Source organism: Pelobates fuscus, chromosome 2 (assembly GCF_036172605.1).
Source record: "Pelobates fuscus isolate aPelFus1 chromosome 2, aPelFus1.pri, whole genome shotgun sequence".
NCBI lineage: Eukaryota > Metazoa > Chordata > Amphibia > Anura > Pelobatidae > Pelobates > Pelobates fuscus.
Genome location: NC_086318.1, coordinates 449639101 through 449652116, shown reverse-complemented (window position 1 = coordinate 449652116; position 13016 = coordinate 449639101). Strand labels below are relative to the sequence as shown.

General features: G+C 48.5%; 1 protein-coding gene across 1 annotated transcript in view; it reads left to right on the top strand.

Annotated features, from left to right (window-relative positions):
* Positions 1–13016, top strand: part of PTK7 (protein tyrosine kinase 7 (inactive)) — a 436928-nt gene that overhangs the window by 164045 nt on the left and 259867 nt on the right. The window lies entirely within an intron of this gene.

Sequence of the window (13016 nt, the reverse complement as noted above, 5' to 3'; positions counted from 1 at the left end):
ACTCGCAAGCTATAAAGTGAACTGTGAGCCATGAGACACTTGCAGGTCAGCGGGGGGCCATTACCACACTTCGAACACTTGCAGGTCAGCGGGGGGCCATTACCACGCTTCGTACACTTGCAGGTCAGCGGGGGCCATTACCACGCTTCGTACACTTGCAGGTCAGCGGGGGCCATTACCACGCTTCGTACACTTGCAGGTCAGCGGGGGCCATTACCACGCTTCGTACACTTGCAGGTCAGCGGGGGAGGGGTTACCTCGCTTCGTACACTTGCAGGTCAGTGGGGGGGGGGCCGTTACCTCGCTTCTTACACTTGCAGGTCAGTGGGGGACAGTTACCTCGCTTCGTACACTTGCAGGTCAGCGGGGGGCGTTCTCTCAATACATATAATTACAAGTAAGTGGGGCTAGCAAGCTATAAAACTGCTCTTGTGACGTGGAGATCTAGATTAGGCCATAAAACATCAGATCCTAGGCTAGAAGTCAGGTGTGTACTGTAGTCCTTGCTGCCGGCCCAGTAGTGATGTGAGTGAGCGCAGGACTTATCTTTTTGTATCAGAGGGGGCCGTAACCTCGCTTCGTACACTTGCAGGTCAGCGGGGGCCGTTACCTCGCTTCGTACACTTGCAGGTCAGCGGGGGCCGTTACCTCGCTTCGTACACTTGCAGGTCAGCGGGGGCCGTTACCTCGCTTCGGACACTTGCAGGTCAACGGGGGCCGTTACCTCGCTTCGGACACTTGCAGGTCAACGGGGGCCGTTACCTCGCTTCGGACACTTGCAGGTCAGCGGGGGCCGTTACCTCGCTTCGGACACTTGCAGGTCAGCGGGGGCCGTTACCTCGCTTCGGACACTTGCAGGTCAGCGGGGGCCGTTACCTCGCTTCGGACACTTGCAGGTCAGCGGGGGCCGTTACCTCGCTTCGGACACTTGCAGGTCAGCGGGGGCCGTTACCTCGCTTCGGACACTTGCAGGTCAGCGGGGGCCGTTACCTCGCTTCGGACACTTGCAGGTCAGCGGGGGCCGTTACCTCGCTTCGGACACTTGCAGGTCAGCGGGGGCCGTTACCTCGCTTCGGACACTTGCAGGTCAGCGGGGGCCGTTACCTCGCTTCGGACACTTGCAGGTCAGCGGGGGCCGTTACCTCGCTTCGGACACTTGCAGGTCAGCGGGGGCCGTTACCTCGCTTCGGACACTTGCAGGTCAGCGGGGGCCGTTACCTCGCTTCGGACACTTGCAGGTCAGCGGGGGCCGTTACCTCGCTTCGGACACTTGCAGGTCAGCGGGGGCCGTTACCTCGCTTCGGACACTTGCAGGTCAGCGGGGGCCGTTACCTCGCTTCGGACACTTGCAGGTCAGCGGGGGCCGTTACCTCGCTTCGGACACTTGCAGGTCAGCGGGGGCCGTTACCTCGCTTCGGACACTTGCAGGTCAGCGGGGGCCGTTACCTCGCTTCGGACACTTGCAGGTCAGCGGGGGCCGTTACCTCGCTTCGGACACTTGCAGGTCAGCGGGGGCCGTTACCTCGCTTCGGACACTTGCAGGTCAGCGGGGGCCGTTACCTCGCTTCGGACACTTGCAGGTCAGCGGGGGCCGTTACCTCGCTTCGGACACTTGCAGGTCAGCGGGGGCCGTTACCTCGCTTCGGACACTTGCAGGTCAGCGGGGGCCGTTACCTCGCTTCGGACACTTGCAGGTCAGCGGGGGCCGTTACCTCGCTTCGGACACTTGCAGGTCAGCGGGGGCCGTTACCTCGCTTCGGACACTTGCAGGTCAGCGGGGGCCGTTACCTCGCTTCGGACACTTGCAGGTCAGCGGGGGCCGTTACCTCGCTTCGTACACTTGCAGGTCAGCGGGGGCCGTTACCTCGCTTCGTACACTTGCAGGTCAGCATGGGCGGGTTCTCTCAATACATATAATTACAAGTAAGTGGGGCTAGCAAGCTATAAAACTGCTCTTGTGACGTGGAGATCTAGATCAGGCCATAAAACATCCGATCCTAGATAGAAGTCAGGTGTTAAATTACCACTCTAAACTAGCGTACACATGAAGACTTTTCACTCCCCAATGGCTGACCCTGATCTAATAATTGCCAACACCTAGCGAGCTATACATCGAATAATTACAGACACCCTGCATGCTATACCATGTAATGATACCTATCGAGCAATAAATCTATTTACTGATCACTAGTGAGTTAAGAACCTAATAACCACTGACCCTTAATATCCAGTTAATGAATTTATTATATATACTTTATTTGCCTTTTTTTGGCTTGGGCAGCGCGGGACACCATAGAACTTTGTGCCTGCAGGCAACTGACCTGCAAATCAAAGGTTTTTAACCCCGTATATAAAAAGACTGTAGGAGATTATGAGACAAGGTAAGTGGTTACAAGTTCTTTTTTAAACCGCAATTGGATAAATACTTGCAAAAACATATTTAGGGATATCTTTTTAATTAGTGGGATAATAACTTCTTGATCCAAGGAGAGATCTCACTGCCATTCTGGGGTCAAGACGGACATTTTTCTGTCAGGGTGGCAGTCCGGTGCCCGGGACCTAGATGCTGTCCGGTCGGCGGCGCATGGAGCGGGACCCAGTATGCCTGATGTTCAGAGTAGGAGTCACAGTGTGGAGGTGGTTTAGCAGGGTCTGGTGCAGGGTAACCACACGCCCCCTGGTGTTGAGCACCAGCGTTTGTGCAGCCAAAACCCTGAATCAGCTTAAGCGGATCCCAGGAACTAGGATTAAGCAGACCTCCCAGAGCTGAATAGGGAGGCTCTGCAGCAAGAATGTTTCCAGTACAGAAACAAGGCAAGACACCAAAGGTAGGCACCAAACATGAAAACAAGACAGAACTAGGAGAACCCAGAGCCAGAGAAGGATAGAAAGCTAAACCCTGAACATATACACACACGACACGAGGAAAACATGAACATAACATGGGCAGGACTGTACATGGACTGGGTATACAAACTAAAACAAGACAAGATAACATAGGCAAAAGAAGAGGAGAAATAACTAAGCACTATATATGAAAATCAAGGGGATTTAGTTACATTATATGATCATACATTGCATAAGTCTGCCAACAACGCCAATGTACCCCATATCTGGCAGGTCCTACACTGCCTAATGTATGCTAAAACAACCAAAGAAGACATATATAACACTTACCTGCAAGAAAGGGCAGAAGCCTTGAGGAGCTGCCTGCAGGAACTCTGAAACAAAGGGAATGATGGTAAACAAACGGGTGTGGCAACATAAAACAAACATTTAAAGGAAACCTGGAGACTGGGAATCCCAGGGACAGACTATAGGAATGAACCCAGATATCCCAATAAAGAAGCAATAAAGAAAACCAGACATAGACTAGAAAACCAAAAAAACAAGAAAAAAGTCTGGATTACCTTTTGAACTTGTGGAGAGCCAAGTTAATCCATTGCAACAAAGAATCTGAGAACGGACTAAAGCTGATCACACCCAGTCCAGAACCTAAATGCCAGCAAGTTCTATCTGCACGAGAGATACAGCAACAACGGATGATCGCTTCAGCCTTCTATATTTCTACTTTAGCAAATATCCTAACTTCAATTCATTTTTAATTTCCAGTCAGTGTGCAGTTCAGTGAATAAGTCTGTGTCTTGATTTGCACAAGAAGTGATTATACAGAGCATGGGCGGTGACACGGAGTGATGCAGGGTATGGACGAAGACACAGTGATACATGGTATAGGCAGTGACAAGGAGCATGGACGATGATACGGAGTGATACAGGGTATGGATGGTGATACAGAGCGAGATATAAATAGAATAATTACCGACACCCAGCGAGCTATAAATGTAATGATACCTATCGAGCAATAAATCGAATTACTGATCCTACTAAAGAGGCCATACAAGATTTAGTGTTAACAAATGGAGATTTGGTATCAGATATTACTGTAGGTGAAGGTTTAGGATCCAGTGATCATCAGTTAGTGTGGTTTAATATAAGAACAGTGACTGAGTTACACCACACAAAAACAAAGTTTTAGACTTTAGAAAAACACTTTTCTAAAATTTGAATATGTGTAAAGGAGTCACTAATAGACTGGAGCAATTTAAATGGAGTCCAAGAGAAATGGGACTATTTAAAAGTTGCACTGCTGAAGGCAACAAAAAAATGCATTAGGCTTGGCAGTAAAAGCAAAAAAAATTCAAGAATCCACATGTGGCCAAAATAGTAAAATAAACTAAAAGTTAGCATTTAGTAATTGTAAAAAAAACCAGAGTGAGGAAGAAAGAATGATCTATAAGATTAGGCAGAAAGAGGCTAAGCAAGTTGTAAGAGCTTCCAAATCACACACAGAAGAGAAAATAGCACAGTCAGTAAAAAAAAAAAAAAGGGGACAAAACATTTTTTAGATACATAAATAAGAAAAGAAAAGTAAAACAAGGATTAGTTAGATTAAAATCAAAAGAAGGAAGGTATGTAGATGAGGATAAAGGTCTAGCTGACTGCCTCAATTAATATTTTTGTTCGGTATTTACAGATAAAAATGAAGGAAAGGGACCTCAGTTAGGAAAAAGGACAAATTAGTCATTTATTACATGTGAGTTTACAGAGGTTCTATTTCAACTGTCAAAAGTAAAGACAAATAAGTCAATGGGACCTGATGGAATACACCCAAAGTTATTAAAAGAGCTTAGTGGTGTACTAGCAAAACCATTAACCGATTTTTTTTTTTTAACCAATCATTGTTAACAGGAGTAGTCTCAGAAGATTGGAAGTTGGCGAATGTTGTGCCCATTCACAAGAAAGGTAGTCGGGAGGAGTCGGGCAACTATAGGCCAGTAAGCCTTACTTCAGTAGTGGGGAAAGTGATGGAAACCATGTTAAAGGATAGGATTGTTGAACATCTAAAAACACATGGATTTCAAGATCAGAGACAACGTGGGTTTTCTTCAGGGAGATCATGCCAAACTAATCTTATTGATTTTTTTGATTGGGTAACTAAAATAATAGATCAGGGTGGTGCAGCAGACATTGCTTACCTAGATTTCAGTAAGGTTTGTATAAATATGGTGACAAGGCAATAAAGGCTCAGTTGACTCCCAGACTATGTGTCGTCTAGTCCTTGGGGAAGAGAGAATATTATTACGCTACCTGTGTTTTACCTGCTTTATCCTGACTACCAGCAGCTATACCGTGGAATATACTACCTCTCCGCTACAATTGGTGGCAAGCAACGGGATTCAAACCTCACAGTAAAGAAGCGTTCGGCAGTTATTTATGCGAACAGAGGAAAGGAAGCAGCAATTCTTGAAACAACCATTCGGATAAAACCGGAGTTCGGGAATAAGTGGAAATAGACGAACAGAAGGTGAATGGAAACGAATTATGCACTATTGAAACAAGCTACGCTAAAATAATTATTGGAGGCAAGGGGAATAATAGCCAGCAACAAGACAAAAGCTACCCTTATTGCCGAGCTCATGGAGGGAGACAGAGCAATCACTGTAGCACCTCCACTGGAGACAGAACAAACATAATTTGGGAAAGAGCTCAGGAGCAGGTTGGCATTTTTTCCCAAAACGCCATCCCAAGAAACTGTGGAAAGAATAGTAGCGGATCTACATGAATACCTCATGGTTAAAGGGACACTCCAGGCACCCTGACCACTTCTGCTCATTGGAGTGGTCTGGGTGCCAACTCCCACTACTCCTAACCCTGTAAGTGTAATTATTGCAGTTTTTTAAAAACTGCAATAATTACCTTGCAGGGTTAACTCCACATCTAGTGGCTGTCAACTAGAAAGCCACTAGAGGTCACTTCCTGGATTATAGCAAGGATTTTTCTTGCTAGAGCGTCGCTGGACGTCCTCACGCTGTGTGAGGACCTCCAGCGTTGCTCAAATCCCCACAGGAAAGCATTGAAAATAGCTTTCAATGCTTTCCTATGGGGAGACCGCATGCGCATTAGGTCTCCTCGGCCAGTGGGCGGGATCAGTCTCGCCCGCCGGCCGACGGAGCCAGTAGGAGGAGCGGCGCGGAGGTAGGAGACAGCGACGAGGGACATCGCCGCTGCCTCAGGTAAGTGACTGAAGGGGTTTTCACGCAGCAGAGGCGCGCAGTCCCAGACGAGGACAGCAGAGACTACCAGAAGGTCAAGCAAGCCATCCTAGCCTGGTATGCTATCACCTCAGAGGCATACCGACTCAAATTCAGAGACATTAAGAAGCAAGCGAAAAATTCACACAGTGAATGGGCTCACCGACTACAGCGAGCCGCCAAGGGCTGGATAGAAGTGACACCGTACATTACCCTGGAAGATCTATTCCAGTTAGTCATACCGGAGCAATTCTTCAACGGGCTGACCCCAGACCTGCAAAATTGGGTACAAGACCGCAAACCTCGTACCCTACAAGAGGCAGCCAAGCTAGCTGACGAGTTCCAGGACACTAGGTGGGAACAACGAACTCAACACCGGGCCGCTTATGGAGCTACCGCCCTTCCACCGGCAGTGACCGCAGCAGCCCATCCACGACCAGGGGTAAGCCACAGCCCGTACCCTCCCAGGTACAATGCCCGCCCGCCGATCCGCTGCCATACCTGCAATCAACAGGGGCACATCCAAAGAGACTGCCCACGAAACAAGTACAGGCAAAACGAGTACAGGCAAAACCAAGGCCCTCCTCCCAGTAGCCGGGCAGCAGTGCATTGCCACCAAAAGGAACCCGTTGTCTCTGCCCTTACAGCTGCATCGGTAGAAGAACCCCTGGGGACCTTGCACAAGGTAAACCCCATCCAAGCCGCTTCCGATAACCGCCAGGGGCACCGCCAGGCGGTACATGTAGCGAATGGCATTGGGCTGTCCTAAAAATTACATTTATTCCTATGTGTTCGGTTAAATTTTGAAATGTGTATGTGAAATGTATGCAGCATTCAACTGATTGTTCGGTAAAATCACTCCAGTTATTATGCGAGTGAAACAATGTTGCAAACGGGTAATTGGCAATTCGTGTAGTGTGTTCTTTGTTCTCTGGGTGGCCGCCATTCGGGAGACGAACACGTGGCGGCGGCCATTTTAAACTCCCGAACAGCGGTGTTTTGCCGTTGAGTGTCTAGAACCCAAATCGGACACTCGGTTAGGCAAACTCCGCTGAGACCTCCACGCTGCCGCCAATTCGTGTAAAAACTAGCGAGCGGCTTCCCTTTCGGTAGAAAGAACCCCACGAACAAGGGGATTTACCCGAATCCTCCCCAGCTCTCATAACCCAAGCCATTCGTGTGTTTTATTCCCTTTTCTGTGACCGATCGCAGGGCCAAAATACATGGAACCCTTTTCGACTGTTAACCCCAGCGCAGTCGGTCTTTTTTAGTACTTCCAGGAATTTCTCGAACCCCTGGTCCGATCTGGGTGATTTTTGGATATGTGTCTCACCCAGATCAGGGCTACAAGGGGATGTAATATTTAAAGGGGTACCCCTATGTTTAGGGGTACATCCAGAAACCCAGGGAATTTGTGTCCTGCATAATGGGATTATGTGTCACACTAAGGGGAGGGGATGTGTGGGTGGCAACTCGTATGTGATTGGTGTATTGTGTAATTATTGTAAATCCCTCCCTTGCATGGGAGAATGCTTTAAAAGACGGTTGTGTGATTAAAAGTTCAGTTCTGCTCCTGATGCTGTGTGTCGTCCAGTCATTGGGATTGATGTTGGGATATTGTTGTTATGTTTTGCCTGCTGGAATTATTGCCTTATGGATTTATAAGTGGGATCTTAAGTGAAGATAACCTGTGGAATATCAGCTCTCCGCTACAGTACACATGGAGGGGAAGAGTAGGCAAGGATTACGTGACTCTGGGGCCACTTGAACCCTGGTTCGAAGTCCTCTTGTGCCAAAGGACAACCTCACGGGAGACTGTGTGGCCGTATGAGTGGCAGGGGGAGCAATCTACAAACTTCCCACTGCCAGGGTGCATTTGGATTGGGGTGCGGGGCATGGGAATGTGGAGGTGGGAATTATGCAGGATTTGCCCGCGGATGTTATTCTGGGCAACGACTTGGGGGAGCTCACGTCTGCTTTTGTTCCTCAACCCACCATCCAAGAAGACTACCCTGTTGTTACTCGGCAGCAAGCCTGCAGCACGGCTCCATCCGATCACTCTGCAGCTCAGGTAAGCAATATGCCCCACACCCCTTCTATCCCCTGGGATGCCCCCCTTAGAATTTGGCAGCGAGGTAGCCCTAGATCCCTCCCTGCAGGTATATAAAGATAGGATAGACCAGGACAAATGAGGGCTGGAGGGAAAAAGATATGCTCGGTGTAGCAGAGAGCTGATTTCCCACAGCCTATTTCTGCTGGTAATCCCAGAATGGCTCAGGAACAAGTAGTAAATCCAATAGAGTAGCAGGCACAATCAGTAAGACAATCCAAGAATATCCCATCACCTTTTCCCAATAACTGGACGACACACAGTATCAGGAGTAGAACTGAGGTTTTATTTCACATACCCTGCTTTTATGCGGTTCTCCCCTGCAAGGGAGACACCCACAATAATTATTACAGTAACCAATCAAATAGACGTTATGTAGCGGAGAGGTAGTATAATCCACAGGGTCTCTGCTGGTAGACAGGAAAAGCAGGTAATAATCCAAGTAGACAGATGCAGCATGCAATAATCCAGGTAGCGTTATAAGAATCCTTCCCTCCCAAGAACTAGACGACACATAGGCTGGGAGTCAACTGAGCTTTTAAACACAGGTCACAGTATTTATGCGATTCCCCATGCAAGGGGTTTCCCTACTGACATTTCATGGGTTGTACAGTAGGGGACTACATGGGGAACTGAATAACCTGAACATTTCTCCCATTATGCACTGCTGCACGAGAGGGATAATCCCACTAGAATATACAGTTAAGTGGATTATCCCTCCGTGCAGCAGAACTGACAATTTACATTAACACCCATAACTTTTACATTATTCGTTATATTTAAACCAATGGACGTTCGGTAGATAGCTGGGGTCTGAGCACACATTTCGTGAAAGTACCGCTCAGATCCCAGCTTAAATAACCGAACGCCGCATGAAAAACACATTTCATTTAAGTTCACTTCAAATTACCGATTTAACATATGGGAACAACTACCGAAGGACCGGGACTCCCGAACGGCTTGGAAGTCCAGCGGTATTCGTGCCGTCGAGTAGCCGGTTTTAGTTCCAGGCGCTCGATGACCAAATACCGCTGGGCTAACAAAGGATCCAAGATGGCCTACCGCCACGTGGTCGGTAGCCGAACGGCGGCCACCCTGAATCCTTCTAATTACCGATTGCAACACTGTTGCAATCCTTAATGGGAGCCACACGACCTCCTGTGTGTGGTCTCCCTTCGGTAATTTGGTTGTTTCACGAACAGTGTTGAACCAATTTGCAGGAAAGCTGGCGGCTTTCATGCCGCCAGCATACGAACGCCATTGTTCTCAAGGACCACACTACATACACTTGGTTCTTAAAGGCATACATCCACATTTGTAACACAATACAGTAAATACAGTTTAAAGTGGCTGGATTTGCCACACGTTACCTCCCACACATCTCCCCTCAGCTTAACAGATAACATAATTAAAATGTACACATTTTCCCCCCAATTCTTAGATGTACCCCAGATATACTAGGTATACCCCTAAATGTGGTATCCCCTCTGATCCAGGGACTATACCTACCAATAGAGCGCTGAATGCTTCTTACCCAGTCGCAACCATACTGCCACACATCCCCTCTGCTCTCACCACCGGGGGTTACCTGCTGGGAAGTTCATCCTGATCAACGGTGCTGTGACTCATAATAATCTGACACTCCAGGTTTAAACATCCTTTACCAAGCTGGTGTACCATCTTAGTCTTAAATCCCTCTCTCTTTTACTTTTTTCTCATTTTTGTTTAAGTTTAAGTTTAAGCATATTTGAGCCTGTGTACCAGATAACTACTACATCTCATGTCTAAGCTTGCTAGGGAAGCTTGCCCACCTATATTGGCTTGGCATTCACACAGTGAGGCTACTTGCCTGCATAGTTTAGACATTAAGACATAAGTCTATATTATACTGTTAGCAACCTATGACAGTTCTGTCTATATCTCTTGTAAATGAATCTTATGCTATTGCCACTCGCAAGGTCTAATCTACAGAATTACTCAGCATTACTCTAACATATATAAAAATGTGCCGTTAATCTCAATGCACCAACTGTATTATCTGTGTATAAGCTCGAGGAATGCTGTTGGGGCACCACGAGCCTGCATGTTATTCATTCACAGCACAATAAAAATAAAGAATTTAAAAAAAAAAAATGTGGTATCCCCTGACAGCCCTTATCTGGGTGTGCAACATATTCAAATATCACCCAGATTGGACCAGGGGTTCGGGAGTTAGGTGGAAGTAAACTTTTGACCGACCACACAGGCAGCAGTAGCCAAAATTAGTTCCATACATTTTGGCCTTGCGGTCGGTCTCCTTTTGTGAGTTAAAATTCCCGAAAATATCTGCCATCCAGGGCTGAGCTAGCATTCGGATAAATCCCCTTGCTCGTGGGATTCATCTTACCGAACAGCGAACCGTGTGTTTCAGTCGGTATTCCTGGAGCTCTGGAGGTGTTCGCACCAGACGAATGCTTCAACTGCATAATAAATCCCCACGAAAGTTTCTGTAAAAAGTTCACACGAAAATCTTTGTAGTCAAATAAGAAATATGCAGGAAATATGCTGGCCAGCCAGAGGGTTTCTGCTACACTGCTCCCCCTTGCCCACAAGCCGGCATACACAGTCTGATCCAGCACGGATCGGCTTGGGGATGTACGGGGATGCTCACGGATCATTTTTCCAAGTCAGTTTGTCTAGACAACCCGTCAGCGTTCCCATTTTGCTTTCCCGGATGGTACTGGATATTAAAGTCAAAGGGCTGCAGCGCCAACCTCCAGCGCAGCAGCCGGGCATTGTCCCCTGCCACCGGTTTAACCAGACCAATGGCTTGTGACCTGTGAGCAACGAGTAACTTCTTCAGGGCCCACACCACAGGCAGGCATTCCTTCTCGATAGCAGCGTAGCTAATTTCTCTCGGTAACAACTTTCTACTGATGTACGCCACTGGGTGTTCTCCGCCATCGGCCCCGACTTGGCTCAGTATTGCCTCCAATCCAAACATAGAAGCATCTGTGTGAACAAGAAAGCGTTTAGTTGGATCAGGGGCCGCCAAGACAGGGGAATTTACAAGTGCGTTTGTCAACTGTTGGAATGCCTGCTCACACCCCGGGGTCCAGGTTACCTGATGGGGATGGTTTTTGCGGGTAAGGTTGGTAAGGGGTTTGGCCAGGGCACTATAATTGGGCACAAACTTCCGATAATACCCTGCCATCCCTAAAAAGGCTAACACCTGAGTCTTGGTCATGGGGTTGGCTACCTTTGCGGGTTCTGGCTTCTGTTTTCCACAACCCACATGGTGGCCGAGGTACTGAACCTCAGTCATCCCAATACTGCACTTGGCCGGTTTTAATGTTAACCCTGCCTCCCGGATCCTGTCTAGAACCGCTCCTATATGGGCCAGGTGTTCCTGCCAGGTATTGCTGAAGATGGCAATATCATCGAGGTATGCAGAGGTATAGTCCTGGAACCCATCTAAGAGTCGGTCCACCATCCTCTGGAACGTGGCCGGGGCATTCTTCATCCCAAACGGCATCACCTTAAATTGGTACAAACTGAATGGGGTGACAAACGCCGAATTAGGGATGGCGTCCGGGGCTAGGGGAATCTCCCAATACCCCTTACAAAGGTCAATTGTAGTGAGGTATTTGCCCCTAGCCATCCGGTCGAACAGTTCGTCTATCCGGGGCATGGGATAGCCGTCAGACACGGTTTTCTCATTCAACCTCTGGTAGTCCACGCAGAAACGGGTTGTACCATCCCATTTAGGCATGAGGAGCACTGGAGAAGCCCAGGGGCTGTCTGAGGGCTCAATGACCCCCAGTTGGAGCATCTCATTGATCTCCTTGTGCATATTCTCTCGCACCGCATATTATCTCGCAGTGGGACCAATTATATAGGTGGTGTCACATCGCTGCTCCAGCACCTTATAAGGGCCCTGCCAGGTGGCCTGTAGCTTGTCATGCCGGATGGGTTTTAAAATTAAAACTTTCTGCCCAACCTGAAAGCTACGGTCCCTGGCGCTCCGATCATACCAGGTGCGCTGGCGTGTCTGAGCTGCCTGAAGGTTCTCCCGTACCGCTCGGGTTAATTCCTTCAGTCGGTTCCGGAACTAAAGCACATAGGGTATGATGGGGGTACAATCGGTGCTGCGGTCTCCCTCCCAGTGCTCCTTAATTAGGTCCAGGGAGCCTCTTACCCGCCTCCCATACTATTCAAATGGGGAGAACCCAGTGGGTTCCTGCGACACCTCCCGATAGGCAAAGAGTCCCGATGGGTCTCAGCGAAGGTTCAGAGCATCTGTTTTAATGTCCCATAAAACCCTTTTGCAGAACCCATTGGTCTGGGGGTGATAAAGGGCACTGATGATTGGCCTAATGCCACAGAACTTCCAGAGGTGCTGGGTGACTTCCGCGGTGAACTGAGTGCCCTGATCCGAGACAATCTTCCTTGGTAACCCTACGCGGGTGAAAATCCACATGAGGGCCTCAGCCACCGTTTCTGCGTGTATGTTAGTCAGCGCCACCGCCTCTGGATACCTGGTAGCATAGTCCACTATGGTTAAAATATATAGCCTTCTTTAAGGGACCTACTATGTCCACCGCTATCCGGCTGAACGGTTCCTCCACTATGGGTAAGGGATGTAACTTGGCTTTTCTGCGGTCCCCCCTTTTTCCCACCCTCTGGCAGGTGTCGCAGGTACTGCAGTACCTCCTGACTTATCCCGGGCCAGAAAAAACTCTGGGTGAATTGATACCGGGTGCGACTGACCCCCAGATGTCCGGATAGCGGAATATCATGCGCTATACGGAGTAAAAAAAAAACAGATTGGATAT